The sequence below is a fragment of the Chinchilla lanigera genome, unplaced genomic scaffold (assembly GCF_000276665.1).
Source record: "Chinchilla lanigera isolate Chin_1 unplaced genomic scaffold, ChiLan1.0 scaffold00016, whole genome shotgun sequence".
Classification (NCBI taxonomy): Eukaryota; Metazoa; Chordata; class Mammalia; order Rodentia; family Chinchillidae; genus Chinchilla; species Chinchilla lanigera.
In genome coordinates, this window is record NW_004955417.1 from 9620365 (window position 1) to 9638103 (window position 17739).

The window sequence follows — 17739 nt, forward strand, 5'->3', positions numbered from 1 at the left end:
TAGAATGTTCTTCATATCATTGTTTAATTAACTGATGACTTAAATCAGGCATTGTGCAAAATGTTGCATTTCTGGTATACGGTTAGGGAGAAGTGGGAGAAATTATATAAAAATTTTGCCTCATTTCTTGCTGGTGTGTTTCCTGCAACCTACTTGGAAAGTTCTTTTTGCCATTTAATGTTGAAGTGTAAATTGATATACACCATTTCCACATATTGGTATTGTGATAGGACAGATTTCTGAACAATCTTCTTTACCAATTATTCTCAACCTCCAGTGAACTGAGGAAATTCTTTTTTTGCATATGCTAAGACACTTCCTCAATGTGAAGGTAAAAAGGAATGACTTTAGTATAAAGTGACACAGTAGAATGCAATAAAGTAATTTGTGACCAGTTTCAGAGAGATGAATGAGAAAGACAACAAAGTCTTTGGCACTGGGAGTGTCTGCCTCTTGCTTTGATATCTTTTCTAACACTACAGAAGCAAGTTGGGTCACTTCTCCTCCCAGGCTGTTCTTTTACCATCTGTCAATGTTGAAAAAATACAAAGAATGCTGTGCGTTATTTTCTGTATGAAAAACACAAATACAAACTTTCTTAGAGTTTGAACTTTCTTACAGCCATACAATGTTGTAAACTCTGCTTCTAAAAGGCCTGGGCAATATTCTTTGAAAATTTTAGTGCTTATTTATCCTAATTGTGCCACATTAAGGACAACAAGCATACACATCTATATAATAAAGTGCTATGCAGGTGTTCAAAACAGCACAAGATGTCCAATGTATTTTGGTAAGTGAGAAAAATGAGACATAGAGGAAAATACTCCACTCAGTAAATATTTAGAATACTGTACTATTTCAGTAAACACACATGTACATAGGCACACACGCATATGCAAAAAATAACTTGAGAACAAGAATGAATTCATTTCACAATAGGTAGGTAAAGAACATTCTGTCTTCATTTTTCTGTCTCTTCTCACAAGCAAGAGTTCAATCTCTGTGCTATTTCGAAGTTTTCTCTTCTTTCCTTGGGTTATATAAAAGTTCAGGGGACTTCCAAGTCATGAGATGGGAAACAAATTTGGTCTGTACTTTTGTCAGGACCACAGATGAGATGAACCTGAGTCTGGTTGTTTTCTGGGAAAGCCAGCTGTTCACAGTCTGTTCTTCCTACCCATGCCCAGGGAACCACCAGGAGATGTGTTAAGTCTCCAGGCTCTGGAACCTTGTTATTTCCTTCCACCCCTCCCCAGGAGTCTCCCACATGGTTTCTGCCATCTTACAGGGCATGTGCAGCATTGAACTCAAGACTTGACCATGATACTAATTTTACAAAAGCAAAAGCTAAAACTAGATAAAATATACCATGATAATTATTTTTTACTTATAGGAGTTAGTAATTTGATAGAAGGAATAGAAAGCATAGATATATTCCTGTACAGAAGTAACATGTCTCTTGTTTCTATGTTTTCAAAGATTTTCTTTTAGCTGAGGATGTAGCTCAATGGCATAAGCACCTGCCTGACAAGCACAAGGTCATGAGTTTGATCCCCGGTACCAGACACACACAAAAAAATCTTTTAAAATATAGTCTTAACATTAGAAACATAAATATTTTAAATTATAAAAGACAAATTGGAAAATACATAAAAATCCAACCCTACAATTTAATATAAACAGAAAAATGAAACCTAATTTGTAATCAAATTGGCAACATAACAATATAGAAAAATAAAGCAGTGAAACTACATTACTTGCAAATGTAGCATCTTTTCTATACCCTTGGTGGGATGCAGTTTAAGAAGCAGAGGAGCACAAAGAAGTTCTAAACTTTACAGAGTGGGCTTTCTATTAGTATTAGTCTAAATTTTTTTCATATATGATAAAATCACAAGTAAATAGAATGGTATATTTGGGGAAAAAGGTGTCATGGTTTATGTCTGGATGTCCCCCCAAAGCCTCATGCAGTCATGGTGTGGGCTTCTAGAGTTTAATGACTAATCCATTGTCCCATGCTCGGATTATGGGTGTGAGACCTACACCCACTCTGGGATGGGTAGCCTGCATACAATATAAGGGAAGAAAAGAGGCTTGCTCCCCTCCACTTTTGCTCTTGTTGCTTTTGCTGTCTTCTACCACCATGAACTGTTGCCCCCTGCCATGTGCCACTCTGTCTTGGAGCCAGCTGAGTATAGACTGAAACCTCCACAAACTGTGAGCTAAACAGGCCTTTCCTTCCTTAATTTTGGGTGTCAGGTATTTTGTCCCAGCAAAGAGAGAGAAGTAACCAAAGAAGATGTCTCACTGTGTGGAGAAAAAAATACAAAGACTAGGAAGAAGATGAAGAACTCTAGTGATGAATGGGAGGGACCCACATGAATTTGATAATTTAATTTGACAATATTAAATTTAATTAATATTTGATAATATTTAATTTGATATTTAATTTAATTTGATATTATTAAATATTAAAATAAAATTTATGTTGATAATATATCAAAGCTATTCACTGAAAAAATCTAGAAACAACATCCCAGTAGCGATAAGCACAACTATTGTGAAAAGATGCTAGATTCTTATTACTACCCCTATCTGCAAGAAGAAAAGGTGCCTTGCTTGATTCCCAGTGTAGGCAGTGAAAATACAAAATATTCATAGAAAATCTTGCACTGAAGCACTTAATGATGGAAACATGTGCAGAGGACACAAAATCAGCTTATAAATCATCACTGGCCAAAAGGCTTACAATGTTTTCATCAAAAAGATGAGCAAAAGTAATAGATTATAACATATTGAATAAAAAAAGAAAAGAATCCATGACACTATAATATTTTACAAAAGGGAGAAGACAGAAGATAAACACTTTATTTCAACAAGCATGACATATAATAACTATGGAAGGAATTTAGAAAAATCATCCTTTCTCTTGAACAACAAGCTCAGGTCATTATGGACAGAATATTCACATGACTTTGTAACATCATACACACAATATTTCCTGCTTGCAAAGACAGACCTGTGATATACCGCCTCCCAGCTCCAAAAAATCCAGGTTAGCATTCTCAGTAATGTGTAAACATAAATCATATGCTTCATGATATGATACATGGCAAAGTCCGAGAAGATCCTATGTAGTACTTTTGCCAAAAAATGTTTTTCTTCAAAACATATGCATTCTGGAAAAACAAACAAAAATGCAGGAAGACTGTACTAGAGCGAAGGAAACTAAAGTGACGTGGAAAATACACACCAAGGGAGACCCTTAATTAGGCTCTCATTCAGGCCCACCCAGACAAGGGAGGATCAGCGGAAAGACATTTGGGCACAATTCTGAATGAGTAGCAGTACTCTATCACTGCTAATGGGAGAGTGTGGCAATAGATTGAAAGGTCTTGTTTCATTAAAGGGACAAATGAAGTAGAAGGGGACTAAGTATGGCCATAAGGTCTTTATGCCATGACTTACTTTTAAATTCTTGGCAAAATATGTGAAAGAGATAAGGTAAATGTGGCAAGATGTGGACAACTGATGAATACAGGTGAATATTTATATGTGTGTTCATTGTTACGCTCTGTAGTTTTGAAAATTTGAACACAGAGAGTTTGAGAAACAAATTTAAATAGAAAGTAAAAGCAATATAAAGAATGGGACTCAATTGTTGGGGGTGGTGAAGTGAGTTGAACTGGCTAGGTATTTTACTGTTCCTTATAGCTGAATATTATATACACCTAGTTTTTCTGTATCAATATTCCACTACATTCATAAATACAGAAAAAAGAAAAAAAACTCTTCAAGCATAATCAACAAACTACAGATAAGCAATGGGTGGGTGTGCGTGTATGTATGTGCACACAAGAGGTAGGATGGGTATGGAATTCTTCTACCTTCTAAGTCACAAATTGGCCAACAGCATCCCTGAGGTCATTCATCCTGCTGCCGGTTTTAGTAAACACAGCCGTGCTCACCTACTTCATCATGTTTGTGGTTTCTTTTCACACCAGGGCAGTTTGAGTGGCCTGACAGAGAGTATATGTCCTCCAAAACTGAAAATATTTACTGGTCCCTGCTCTAAGTCCTACATCTGTATATTTGAAGTTTTAAAAAAATCAAATTTTTTTTTGTTTCACAGTCTGAAGGATAAAAAATAAAACTAATCAGCAGAGTGTGATATGCACATTGCTCAAGGCTCAGCTTTTCCAGGATTTGCCTCATCAAAAGAAGACTATCTAGGTTGTCTTTCTAGAGAAAGGACAGGCATAAATAAAATAAATCCATAAATAACAAAGAAAAGCTGGAGAATTCATTTAAAATAGCACGTTAGGACAGATGGGTAAAGTGTTTGATAAAACTTATTTTATACTACCTAGTGTGTATTTTTAAATAAATGTGAGCTGACTTTTCCAGGAATCATACAGCACATTTGCTGACTCACTCACTAATTCCACTGGCGCCTTGGGAGAAATGTGTCAAGTATTTTGGAGTTTTCTAAATTCAAGTTCAGAAAGGTTAAGTAGCTTGCCAAGCAGCACAGCGCAGCACAGCTCAGCAAATTACGGGAAAGTTAAAAAAAAAAAAAAAGAAGTTCCAGACTTGAATCTTAGTTGAAACTAGCCGGAAGAGTGTCAATAATTTGCTCAGGGAGCTTTAACTACATTTTTTTAATTTTAGAAGAAAAGGGAAAAGGACCGGCTACCACTCGGAAAATGTGTGTTCCTAACTGGCTTTACAGGATTAACTCTGCCAACTTGAGAAAGTAACCCAACCCAGCTGGTAACCTGGGGTTTAAAATGTTTTAGGGCTCCATATCAAGGTGATTCTGATCCTCTAATGCTGGGCACCATTGTTCTGATAAAAGCAGACAACAAGTTTTCTCCTCTCTTAGCAATTTTTACCTTAAAGAAACAAGTACAAGGTGAATAGAAGGCCCAAGTCTGTTTCAGTACTTCTCTTGGGTGAACTGAAATGAAGGAATTGGCGGTGGCTCTGCCTGGAGTTGTGTGCCTTCCTCCACACACAGCTCTCATTCCCAGCTGGCGTGAGCCAGAAAAATAGCCATTTTCCTTTCCTTTCTTGCTTGCTTGCCCTCGTTCTCTCTGTCTCTCTCTCTCTGACTGTTAATCATGATACGTCAGTTTGAATGGTCCTAATGCCCATGGTTCCTACTCTTGCCTTCTATTTCCCACCATACACCTACGGCCTCATGGAGTCTACCCTGGGATCAGTTGACAGGGGAAGAGAGACTGGTTTACAAATGACTCTGTACTTTATGGAAGCACCACCTAAAAGCGGACAGCTGCATCACTGCCGGCCCTTTGTAGAACATCCCTAAAGGACAATGGTAAAGGAAAATTTTTAGCATGTGCAAAACTTTGGGCAGCATCCTTAATCATACATTTTGCTTGGAAGACAGTATGGCCAGATGTGTGACCGAAAAGTTTCTTACTGGTGCAAGTCTGTTGCAGTTGAAAGGCAAACTGGAACCTAACGTCCAAAGGTGATAAAGACCAGTGCTCCTAAAAACAAACAAGCAAACCAAAAACCCCCACAGCTACATGACAGAAACATTTCATTCTTTCCCTTTTTATTTTGTCCAAGTTATAAGCCCATTGGCTGGTGCCACCACTCCTGTGAATGGGTCTCCTCCCATCAGCTTTCTGGTCTATACATCAATCATCCATAAACACACAACAGTTTTACTAATCTGCTAAGCACTTCTTAACTTCTTAATCCATTCAAATTGAGAAAGAGAGAAAAAGAGAGAATTCTTGGTTTTTTTCCTCCATATGTGTCAGCCACCTAGTGGGGCATGCCTACATCCATGCTGACGCTGTGCAAATCATTGGTCTCAGTGTGTTACCTGAGAAAACCCACAATGGCTCTGAAAGAATAGCCAATAAGCCACTTTCTAGAAACCATGGTACACGAGCTCACTGGGAAACTGAGTCTATTCTAAGTTGCTTTTATGTATACAGTATCCCAAACTTTACTTCTTCTTCATACCTTAGACTAGATCTTGCTACATCTTCACCTGATTACAGCCTCAAAATAAAAGAAGGCTGTGCCAGGATTAACATTTATGTCCAGATTTCCAAATGGTGACAGGGCCTGTGTCCTTTATGGCACTTTGTAGCTGACATAAAGCTATGTAAATAACAAAAAATTCTCAAAGCAAATTTATGTGATACAATCATCTAGGATGTGTTGTGTTTTTTTAAAAATATTAATGTTCTTGCTTTGACAGCTATTTTTGTTCTGACAACTTTTCTATGATAGATTCAACTTCGCACACTGATATTTGTCAGAATCAAACCTTGTATCAGAACCTGGATTTAACCAGGTTCCTCCAAAACAACACTAGACACATTCCTCATTAGGCATCTGTTTATTCCAAAACACACACATACACAGGGGACAGAATTAGATAACACTTTTTTGGCTTACTAAATGGGTTAGACTTAGTAAATATGGTACTCGCTTTTCAACGGATTCTGCCATCTGTCAGCAAACTCAATGCTTTTAGCAGGGGTTTTTCTTGTGATAATTTTCAGGTTGTTTTCCTCCCTTTGTTCTTTTCATGAAGATACATGTCCTTAAAATTTAAGGGGGAAATAGCACACAAAATAAATTCATCCTCAAAACAGAAACAGCAGAGACCAATTGGCTGCTGGAGAGTTAAAAGGCCCATGAAATTTAACCACGTATTTTTGTTTCTCGTATGGAGATGGGAGGAGAGTGAGTCTCAACATTCTGCAGGTGACTTCGCAGTTCCAGTTCCAGTTGGGAGGCATCTGTACAAGAGAAGCAGTGCACAGTGGAAGGAATTCATTTCTCAGGAAAAGATACAAAACCGGGGGCCCCAGGGGCAGGAGAATCTCCATCTAACTCTTGGTTTTGCCCTTCTCCCTTGATCTTAACAGCTAATCTTTGCATAGTTGTTCTATGACTTATACTAGTAGGGTTTTTTTTTTTTTTTTTTGTCTACCTGAGTACCCCTAGCAAGACACTTAGCCCTTCTTAGCCTCAGTTTTCCTGAGAAATAAACAGAATGACATAATGTACCTAGCATGATGCCTGGTATTTATTCTGTGTTCTGTAATTATAGGTAGGTTGGTCTTGTTCTTCTAAAGAAAGAGAATTCCTGGATAGAAGGATTGTGTCTTGTACACTTTCAAATTTCTAGTGCCTTTCCAAGTGCCCAGCATGTAACAGGCAGTCAATAAATGTTTGTCAAATGTTTAAAAATGTTTGTCAAAATATTTACAGAATTGTACATATTTTATTTCTATCTCCTACAATAACTCTGAAGGTTAGGTATTATTACTCAAGTGTCATAGGTGAGTAAAAAGAAATGCCAAGAGACAAAGTAACTTATTCTAAGTCTGTGTAAGTGCTAAAGCTGGGCTTGATATGCATTTTAAAGGCACTTTCCTCTGCACCAGTGCTTTCCAGTTTTAATGTGTGCACATTTCTTAAAAGTGCAGATTCTTTGTGTGTGTGTGTGTGTGTGTGTGTGTGTGTGTGTGTGTGTGTGTGTGAGATAGGCTGTATTTCTAAGAAGTATGCAGGTGATGTCCACACTGCTACACCATGGACTATACTTGGAGAAGCAAGGCACATTCCAACTTTACTTCTCAAACTCAGAGATCCAGGCATTCAACTTTACCTCTTAATAATCTCATGGCCAGAGTTCTTCATATAAAGATAACATTTTGCTTTCTTCTAGTTTGTGTAGATAACTTACCCCAGTGGCTCTTCCTATATTACTTAGTGAATATTTCTTTTTCTCTTCAAACATACCACAATGTAGCAGAAGTCTGGGAGTAGCTACCATTGAAGAGAACTCTGACCACTATTTTTCATCACCTCTCTTAAATCAGAAAATTGTACAAAGGATCAAAATTATGTCCATTGTTGAATGGAAAGAGAAAGGAAAAGTAGAAGCAACGGCCAATATTATATTCAGCACAGGGAGAAGATAAAGCATTAAATGAAACAGGAAGCCAAAAGCCTAACAGTGTGGGGGGTAGAAGCACATCCTAGAAAGTTACTCCAGGAGAAAAGAAACATAAAAAAGATAAAGGGGAATGAGAAAGCTGTAAAGGATATTTGGTGTTACAGTCGTAACTAAACTGTGATGTGCAAGTGAAAATCAGTGAAGGTTTAATCAATAAGCATAATGAGTGCCTAAGGCGATCAGGGGGGATTAAGAAGTAGCCCATACAGTTCATTGGAGGTGTTGGATGAGGTAGGAGATATCAGCACAGTAACAAGTGGAGGTGACAATGTTCTAGAATGAAGTCAGAGGGGATAAAGGAAGGCTCGCATATCTAATTTCAGGGTAGACCAAGATCAAATTGAACAAATAGCCAAGAAGCTTGCAATCATTCTAAATATTTGTTGGTAACATGTGGAGTGAGGTGGAGAAGGAATGGAGAAAAACGAGAGACAAAGACAAGAAAGAAAAATATAGAGGAGAATATAATTGCTAATTCAAGTATCAACAATAAGGAACTTTATGACTTCTCTTTCTGTCAATAAGTACATGAGCCCCAATGGTTGAAGTCTTAAATACATGAGTGTGCTCAGCAGAGAAGCATAGCCATAGTCAGGGGTGAGATTAAAATTATCCAGAAAGGAAAGTAACATGTCTGAGTGAGGTGATGAAGGCCCAGAAGGAACTGAGCCTGTCTTCCTCCCACTTCTACCATCCTTGTAGCCCTCTTTCCAGGGGCTTTGCTTCTGTAGGAATCTATGGAGAAAGCATTGTTTTGATTGCAGATGAGAAGTGCTTGGGATCATTTGCTCACTAATACCAGAATCCATGAAAGGAGGAGGAGTTTAGTAAATTCAGGGAAGGGAAGGCACAGGTTAGTGTAAACAAGATGTAGACTCTGCTAACCAAATAGTTTAATTAGTTACAGGAATGTGTGTAACATTAAGATTATGTCTTGTGATTAATCTGAATTATTTCATGGTTTTAAGATATAATTTTATATGCAAAAATAATAAATCAATATTTTGTTGAGCACCTCATATGTACTCAACATTGATGACATCTTTCACGTACTCTCTTGTTTATTTGGCACATTAAACCCTAGGAAGTAGATAACATTATTATCTCTCTGTTTCAGAAGAGGAATGAAAAGATGAAAAGTGAATTAGGTTGAGTCTAGAGTACAAGTGTTTTGTCTCTTAGAAAAAAGTGTGTAGCTCTTTTCTCATAAAGAGCTGGTGGCCACAAAGTGCTTGACTACTAAGGATAGATAATAACTAATGGCCACCCTGGGCAGGGTTTGCCCTTGGACATCATCCAGTCCCCCTCCTTCCCTCAGAGGTATTCTCCTCCACCCTTATAAGTAATCAGTGCCTAAAACTCTCCCCCTATACATAATCAGGGACAGATCTGGTATCATACAGATGATCAGAAAATCAATTGATTGTCCAAAGGCACTCAGTATAGCAGAGTGAAACTTCTGATATCTTCATTCTCAGATAAGTTCTTAAATTCCCTCTCACACCATGCACAGCTAAAGATAGTAATCAAATTCACCCAAACTCTACTACTATAGCTTATATCTAGCTGTCCCCACAAAACCTCATGCATTCATAGATGGAGCTTTCAGGAGGTGACTGGATCACAGGTGCATGATATTAAGTCATGGATGTGTTCACTGGTGGGTTTATAGCTGGGTGTGACATTGGGAGGTAAAGGCTGATGGGAGGAGTTAGATCACTGTGGGTGTGACCTGGATATATCTTTGTTTCTCTATCATCTATCTATCTATCTATCTATATCTCTATCATCTTCTTCTCACTTCCTTGAATACTGCTGCTTCCCGCCTGCCTTGGTATGAGCTCTTGCTCCTCTGTGAGCTCCTTCTGCCATGACACTCTGCCTTGTAGCCAGCCCACTATGGACTGAAATTTCTACAAAGTGTAAGCTAAAATAAACCGCTCCCTCTTTAACTTGTGGGTGTTGGGTATTTTGTACCACCAAAGAGAAAGTAAGTAAGACAACAGCCCAGCTTTCACACTGCCAAATCTATACAAGTCTGCAGATATTTTCCAAGTGCCTATTATGTGCTGCTCCATTGCAGTTGCTAAGGATGAGCTAAGAAGAAGTAAGCCCAAAGGAGCATGGCCTCTCCTACCAAACAGCAATGTAGGTGATAATTAAAATATTGACTAATGAGTTCAATAATGAGGTAGCTCAAAGGAATCATAAATTTCTGAACATTTAAAAAAATGCTTCAAGTTAGGAAATTAAGTAAGACTTTACATAATACTTGACAACAGAGAATGAAGCATTTGTGATATTTCAGGCAAAGAAAAGGTATGAGCGATATATGGAAAGTTCCATATGAATTTAAGGAGACTGGTTCTATTTCACCACAGGGCAGCATGCACATACAGGACAATAGCAATGCTGGGAGGAAAATGGAGATATATCTTGGGGCCTTCAGTGCTGGGTTGAGGAACCTACATTTGTATTTCCTAAAATATGAGTCCAAGATAACTAGTAGATAAAAACACTAGTTTAAAGGGTATGTGGATTTGATTTAGTATAACATTTAATTATGTGGTGAGAACATTATTCTCATCTTAAAGGATCACATTAAGGAGAAAGGGTCAGCTAGATACTGAGAGTAGAAATAATTCTAATAATTCTTACCCTCCTCCTATAACAAAAGGAGGAACTTCAGGTTGAAAGTTTTCAGCAAGGGCTGGGGATTTAGCTCCACAGCATAGTGCCTGCCTGGCAAGCACAAGGTCATGAGTTCAATTCCCGGTACCGGAAAGTTTTCAGCAGAAACCAGCATCTAGCTAGAAGTTAAGAATTTATTTTGTTCATCCCACTGAGCTTAATCTTCATATGTTTATGGAATTTATACTAGTGTTTCTGCTATAGTACAATATTGCCATTAGGCTTTTTAATTATTAAATTATATTTCAGTTTTTTTAAAAGTCAGTGTGAAAAGAAAACTACTAATTAAATTATAGCATAGAGGGAATGCAGAGATGGCAAAAAAGTAACAGACAAATTTAGGAAAAAGGCCCGTTGTGTCATGGCAAGGAACCCCACATTAGAGAGAATTTCATAAAGGAAATGGACAAGTAGGTCCAAAGTTTATGAGTCAAAAAAGATTTAGTTATTCAATGGGTAGTGGTGACCCTCAAGAGTCTTTCATAGCAGATGAGGATGGAAATCACTCTGCAAGGATTAAATTGGTAGTGAGGAGGTAGATATGACTTAGATAGCCATGAACACATTTGGAAGGAAAATGTCATGCTATGGGATGGCATATTATATTTCCACTCTAGTTGAATACTCAGTATGTAAATCTGGGCAGGCATCAACTTCCCTGAGATTCAGTTTTTTTCTCGGTGATATTTAAGAAAAAATATAACCATCATCTATTTTCTTGAATATTGCTTAAATGTGAAAACCAGTTGGGTTTTTCTGACTGCATCTTCTACCTAGTCCTATGTCTAAATATGTCATCAACATCCGCACCAGGAAAAATGGTCTGTGTGGGTGGATGTGCATACATGCACGCCCTAAGCGTCAATACTGAATCCTTAGAAATTAGAGAATGTGAGAGTGGGAGAATCTTTCCATTCCCAATGTAACCTATCAAAAAAAAAAAAAAAATCCAGTAGTAAGTTATATAAAAGATTCAGTTTTTTTTATAAGGAAGAAATTTGGACCATAAGGATTTTGTGTTATTCTGGTTGTTTACTAAGCTGAAGTATGTTTCAAGAATCTCAGTACTAAAAATAACATTATAAAATAATCAACATTTTCTCAGTGATACACATTGTTATGCATTAATCTCATTTAACTTTCATTTAGAAAACCTATCTTAGTGACTTTCTCATTTCTGGGACAAAATATCCAATACTCACAAGTTTAAGGAGAAAAGGTTCATGTTAGCTCACAGTCTATAGAGGTCTCAGTCCATAGTCAGCTGGCTCCAAGGCAGTGCGGTATGACAGAGGGGGATGGCAGAGGAGAAAGAGCTCATGACAAGTGAGGCAGGAAGCAGGAGAGCACAAGAAAGGATACAAATGCAGATAGATAGATAAATAGATAGATAGATAGATAGATAGATAGATAGATAGATAGATTCTCCAGGCCATGACCACAGCCAACAGCCAACTCCTCCCAACAGCCTTCACCTCCCAGAATTGCACTCAGCTATAAACCCAACAGTAGACTAACCCAATGGTCCAGTGTCACACACCCATGATCCGGTCACTGCCCAAAAGCACCACCTAAGCTCAGGAGGCTTTGGGGGACATCTAGAAAATCCATGAATTAAATAGTATTGTTTGTCTCATTTTTTAAAATGCTAAAAATGAGGATTAGTGAAGATTGTCTAACTTGCTTTAGGTGGCATGGACATAGTACATTTCACTATTAAATCTCAAGTACAGTAATATGGTGCTAGGCCCCATACTCATTATACCAGTGTGTATTACTCCTGTAAAAACGGAAACATGAAACATTATAAAATACTTTGGGTTGAAGGAATGAGTTCTAGAAAAACAGAAATGGTTTATAGCTTCTAAAATAGTCTCTCTCAATTTATATTGGTTCCTATTAAGAAAAGTAGCATTTACTTTTGCATTGATACTTCATTGTTTACCAAATACCAGAATAACTTTGTCAATTTTTTTTTTTTGAGACAAGGTGTATGACACCCAGGCTGGCTTCGAACTCGTGGCGATCCTCTTATGTCAGCTTCCCAAGTCCTGGGACTATAAAAGTGTGCCACCATGCCTGGCAATCAAAATATTATATATACAGAGTCTACCCACAAAAATGTCTAAACACTTCAGCAGTTCACTGTATGAATAAATGTCTGGAAGCTAATAGCCACCACTTTGAGTACCTTTTATAATTGTAGAGGCCAAAGGTAACTTGTATTAATCTCATGATATCTCAATAAATTTACCATTAAAATATACGGGTTTGTTCCTGATTCTATATATGTATATATATATATTTTTAATATATTTTTTCCTCTTGAACAACTTCCAAGGGCCAGCTCAAGAACTATGTCCTTCATGAAGAATCTATGGACTATTTCTTTCCCTAATATTATAGCACATACATCCCTGCCCTCAACAGAACCGAGGGTCATAGACTACTTTCTGTTGTTCTAGGCATGGAAACTATGTGAAATTTTTCAAGGCAACAGTATGTCTTCTGCCACAGTGGGCAATCAGTGAATAATTTCATGGAAGATTTTCATAACTTCTAGGCATGGTATATGGCGAGTTCAAGGCCAGCCTGGGCTACAGTGCGAGACCCTGTCTCAAAAACAAAAATTGCATTGAGTTAGGAAATCAAGAAAGGCTGTCAGTGGCACTTAAGAGCAAATAGAGAAGAGATGAGAGTCCAGGTAGAAAAAAAGTATGAAAAAGAGATAGAAAGTTCCATCAAAGTTTAGGAAGGGAGGTGTTCAATTTCAGTGCAAAATAGTGAGTATTAAAGATTCAACACAAAATTTAAAAGTCCACACCCAGAGCAAAAAACTCTTAAAGATAATTTCTCTGACGCTCCAGTTTATACTCTGCTTGCTGCTCATACTTTGAGCTTGGCTAGTGTTTTCCTAGCTAACGCCAGACTGCACTGAATTCCTTAAGGCTGAAGCAAGCTCCCTCCATCAGCTATAAATATAAATGTTTACTGGAGCATATACTAGAAGGAAGTGGGTGAGAAAAATAAAAAAAAGTAAAACAATCTTCTTTATTCTCTGAGGCTCATTTCTCAGCACAAAATATTTAAATGATATCTTCACTGCTGGGCAAGTTAATCAAGTTGATTGAGGCTTACAATAGAGGAATATTAAAATAGACTTGAATAAGAAGAAACTGGTATGGAAGACAAAACAAAAGTCCCCAGCATGCGCTGCCATGTACTGATCCATTTGCAAGTCTGTTACCTCTGCAAGGCTGGGAGCACCACACAAGTGAGCACTGGGTCTTTCTTGAATGATTGGGTCCAACACTAACATCTGCACCCAATTAGATCCTTCCAGTTGACAATAGTTAACAATTATTCGCGTGACTTGATCTTTATTTCAAGCCTTTTTTATATGTACTAACTCATTAGCCTTTTCAAAGACCTTTTAAGAGAAGTGTTCCAATTATCCTTCCCATTTTACAGATCAGGTCACTGGTCACAGAGAGGTAAAGGATAAGGAGGGAGAGCTAGAATTGGAAGCAGCTGGTCTAGCCCCATGTCATATACTCTTCGGCGCTACACAGCAATTCCTCATTTACAATGGCATTATGACTAGGGAGCACAGGTAGACATTGGGAATCCTGAATTCAAACTTCCAGGCTTGGGCTTCCAATGATTCTGGTGCAGGTGGTATGGGAATCGCATATTGAAAAACAAATTTGGTAACTTTCATGTCTGAAATAAATAGTTTTTGTTGCCGGATTTCTTTTTTTTTTTCAGTAATAGATCAGAAGCCTGAGCCCAGCCTGGGCAACCTAGTGAATTAGTGCAACTCTGTCTGGAAGAACGAATAAGAAGAGCAGATGATGTGTGGAGTTTCGTGTGAAAGCCCTAGGTTCAATTCCCAGTAATGTAAAAACAAACTAAAAAATGAGAAGCTAAGAACTGGCATTTGTTCATGGTTACAGTTAACCAAACACTTCTGTGCACACTGTGTCATTTCATCCTTACAGCAGCGCTGCAAGGTGGGCGTCATTATCGTGCATTTTCTGAAGGAGAAAAGCAAAGCTCAGAAAGCTGACCTAAAAACACACCACTGCGGCCACATACAGATTTTTTTAAAATTTCTATCCTTGTACCCTTTCTGAGATATCAACCTCCCAACTGGTCTAATTCTTCTATTACCTTTCTACAACTCATATTATACAATCTCATATTATACACACACACACATCTTTAGAAACGTAAATCAGATTGTATCGCTTTCTTGGATTCTCAGTACATTTGCATAAAATCTATTTTTCCCACCAGGGCTCATGAGGACCCTCAAGATCTGGCTCTAGACCATCTCCCTCACCTCATCTACCTAAAATACATTTCTCCCTCCCTCCTCACTCAGCTGTACTTCCTCACTCCCTCATACCAAGCTCTTTCCTCCAGCTGGACTGCTGTCCCTTTCCTGTTCCTCATCTCTTTCATCCCAGGATCTGAAATGTCCCAAAGTATTCACTCTGCATATCGTAAAGACAGAAGATTACTGTGAAGATTACTATTGCTTCATAGCTAACAGTTACTAAGCACTAGGAATGGATTCAGATGCTGTGTATGTTGATCCATGTACTATGCACAACTAGGCACCTAGGATCTTACCTGAGCACATCAGCTGTACGAGGAGCTGAATTTTACCCAGAGCCTGTGTCTCCCACCACTTGGAAAAGCTATTCCTTGAAGAGAATATGAAACCCTACCACCCCACCATTGGAAACCAGCCACCAATCACTGTGTCATCATCCTGCGACATGGCCTCTGACTGGGCTATCAGTACTCACGGTTACATTCATTCCAGGCAGAGATACACTTTGATGGAGGCATGCTGGGTAAATCCTTTTCCAGTCCCCATCTCTAAAGAGGCAAATTTAAATGAGGGCAGCAACACTAATTAAAAACTACAGAAAGAGAATCCAACACTACTAAGAATGCTCTTAAGGTCAAAGTAATGTCAGAGATGCAGAATTTAGAATTATCATTTGGTGCTGATGGTGGGATGGGGAGGGAGGAAGAGATGGGTAGGGCTGTCAGGGTTGACTTTCTGAGATCTCACCTGAACCAATGGGAAGAGAAGACTATTAATCAAATGAAGCTGCAAGTGGCCAAGAGCCACTTTTTTCCTTCCAATGTCTCAGTGGTTTGAAGGTCAAATATCTCTTTTTCATGTAATATAAAAAGCTGCCTTTTGGGAGAGGTTGGGTATTTTATTATTATTTTGCTTTAAAACATCTGTTATTCCTGAGAACAAAGATTTTTGTTCTATGGTTCTTAATAAGCTTTACAAGGTGGTTTTTCCCGGCATATGAAGCAGTCATTTGAATAATAAAAGCTCATATTTATAATTACATGGAGTTAAATAGATTTGCTTAGCTTAGTGTTTGGGGTTATTCATAAACAGATGTGAGGGTCCAGAAAGCCTCTATAACTCTAACAGTCTCACTGCTTTGGGGTTGCTGAAGAGCTCAGAAACCCTAATATGAGTCACAGAAGCTTTCTCCATCTCTCCAAATAATTACCATGGCACCTCTGCCCTAGTCTACTTCTCACAATCCGTCTAAATAGGCTGTGTGCTTACTGGTCATGGCCAGGACAATAGCCGTGAAGGAGCATAGCTTTAAGCCGGAAACATTCACTCCTTGTGCATTCACAAGGGACAGACCTGTTAGAAAATGTTTTGCTCTGTTCTCAGGCTATATCAGTGACCCATGGAAACTGTCCTGTTTGAAGCCGCTGGCTTTAAAACAGTGATGAAAAGAGATCACCTTCGGTGGCAGCACCTTAAGATCCTTGGATATTCCCTTGTGGTCTCTTCTTTCTCTCCTCTTAAATTCCCCAGCCCTGTGAGCCATGCCCACATATCCTCAGAAAGCATGGAAGGAAATAATTTCATGCTAAATTTTGAAAACTGAAATGTGTTCTCTACTTGAAAACATACTTCCAAAAAAATGTAAGTCTTTAGGACAAGAGAAACTCTTGCTTGTTAACTGTCTCTGAAGTGAATAATTTTCATGAATAAATTCTTGTGTAGAACCACAACATAGAAAACAAGAAAGCCCAGATGCTTTGGTTGGAGTATTATTTACCTGCATGCTCCTTTGCCCTCTTGCTCCTGTCCTTTGATGGCCCTTATAAGATGTAGAATTCTTCTAGACACAGTTTGAAGGCCCTACTCTGAGTCATCCTGTCAGATAAGAGGATTTAGCAAAATATCCCATTCAGAGCTTTAATGTGGTCTTTCTTCATTTGATAGCCAGCACCATACACATCTGAGAATTATTGCACAAAGCCCAAATTTGTGTTCTCTAAAGTTCTGAACTTCTTAAGGTAAATCCAACTTCATCCATGTAGTCGATGTAACAATATTTCCCCCAAATCCATATCTGGAGCCTCAGGAAGTGACTTTATTCAGAATAAGGATCTTTGCAGATAAAAATAAGGTAAGGTTCAAAATTAGAATATTCTATAGTAGACCCTAAATCTAATGAGTGTCCCTATAAGGCACAGAAAAAATGACACAGGACATAGAGAAATAAGCATGGTACAGATGGCAGAAGAGATTAGAGTGGTGGGTCTCCAATCAGAGGAATGTGATGACTGTGAGCAACCACCAGCAGCTAGGTGGGAAGCCCCCCCATAGCCTCCAGAAGTAAGCACATGCCAACACCTTGATTTTAGACTTCTGGCCTCCAGAACCGTAAGACAATACATTCCTTTGTTTGCAGCCACCATGTTTGTGGTAATGTATTCCAGCTGCCTAGAAAAGTAGTACACTCTGTTTTTCACTTAGTAGGAACTCCAACATTTGTGGAAGGAATTAAATCAGCTCAATTCGATACAGTGGCTGACTAAGGAAAATATTTAGCAGTGAATGTTTGAGGAGGAAAGTGGATGCTTCTGGCTGGGTGTGATACTATGAAATACACATTTTGGTGGTTATCCATGGTTCCTGATTTGTAATTCCCTCCCCAAGGCAAGCCATAGAAAATAGAACCTCT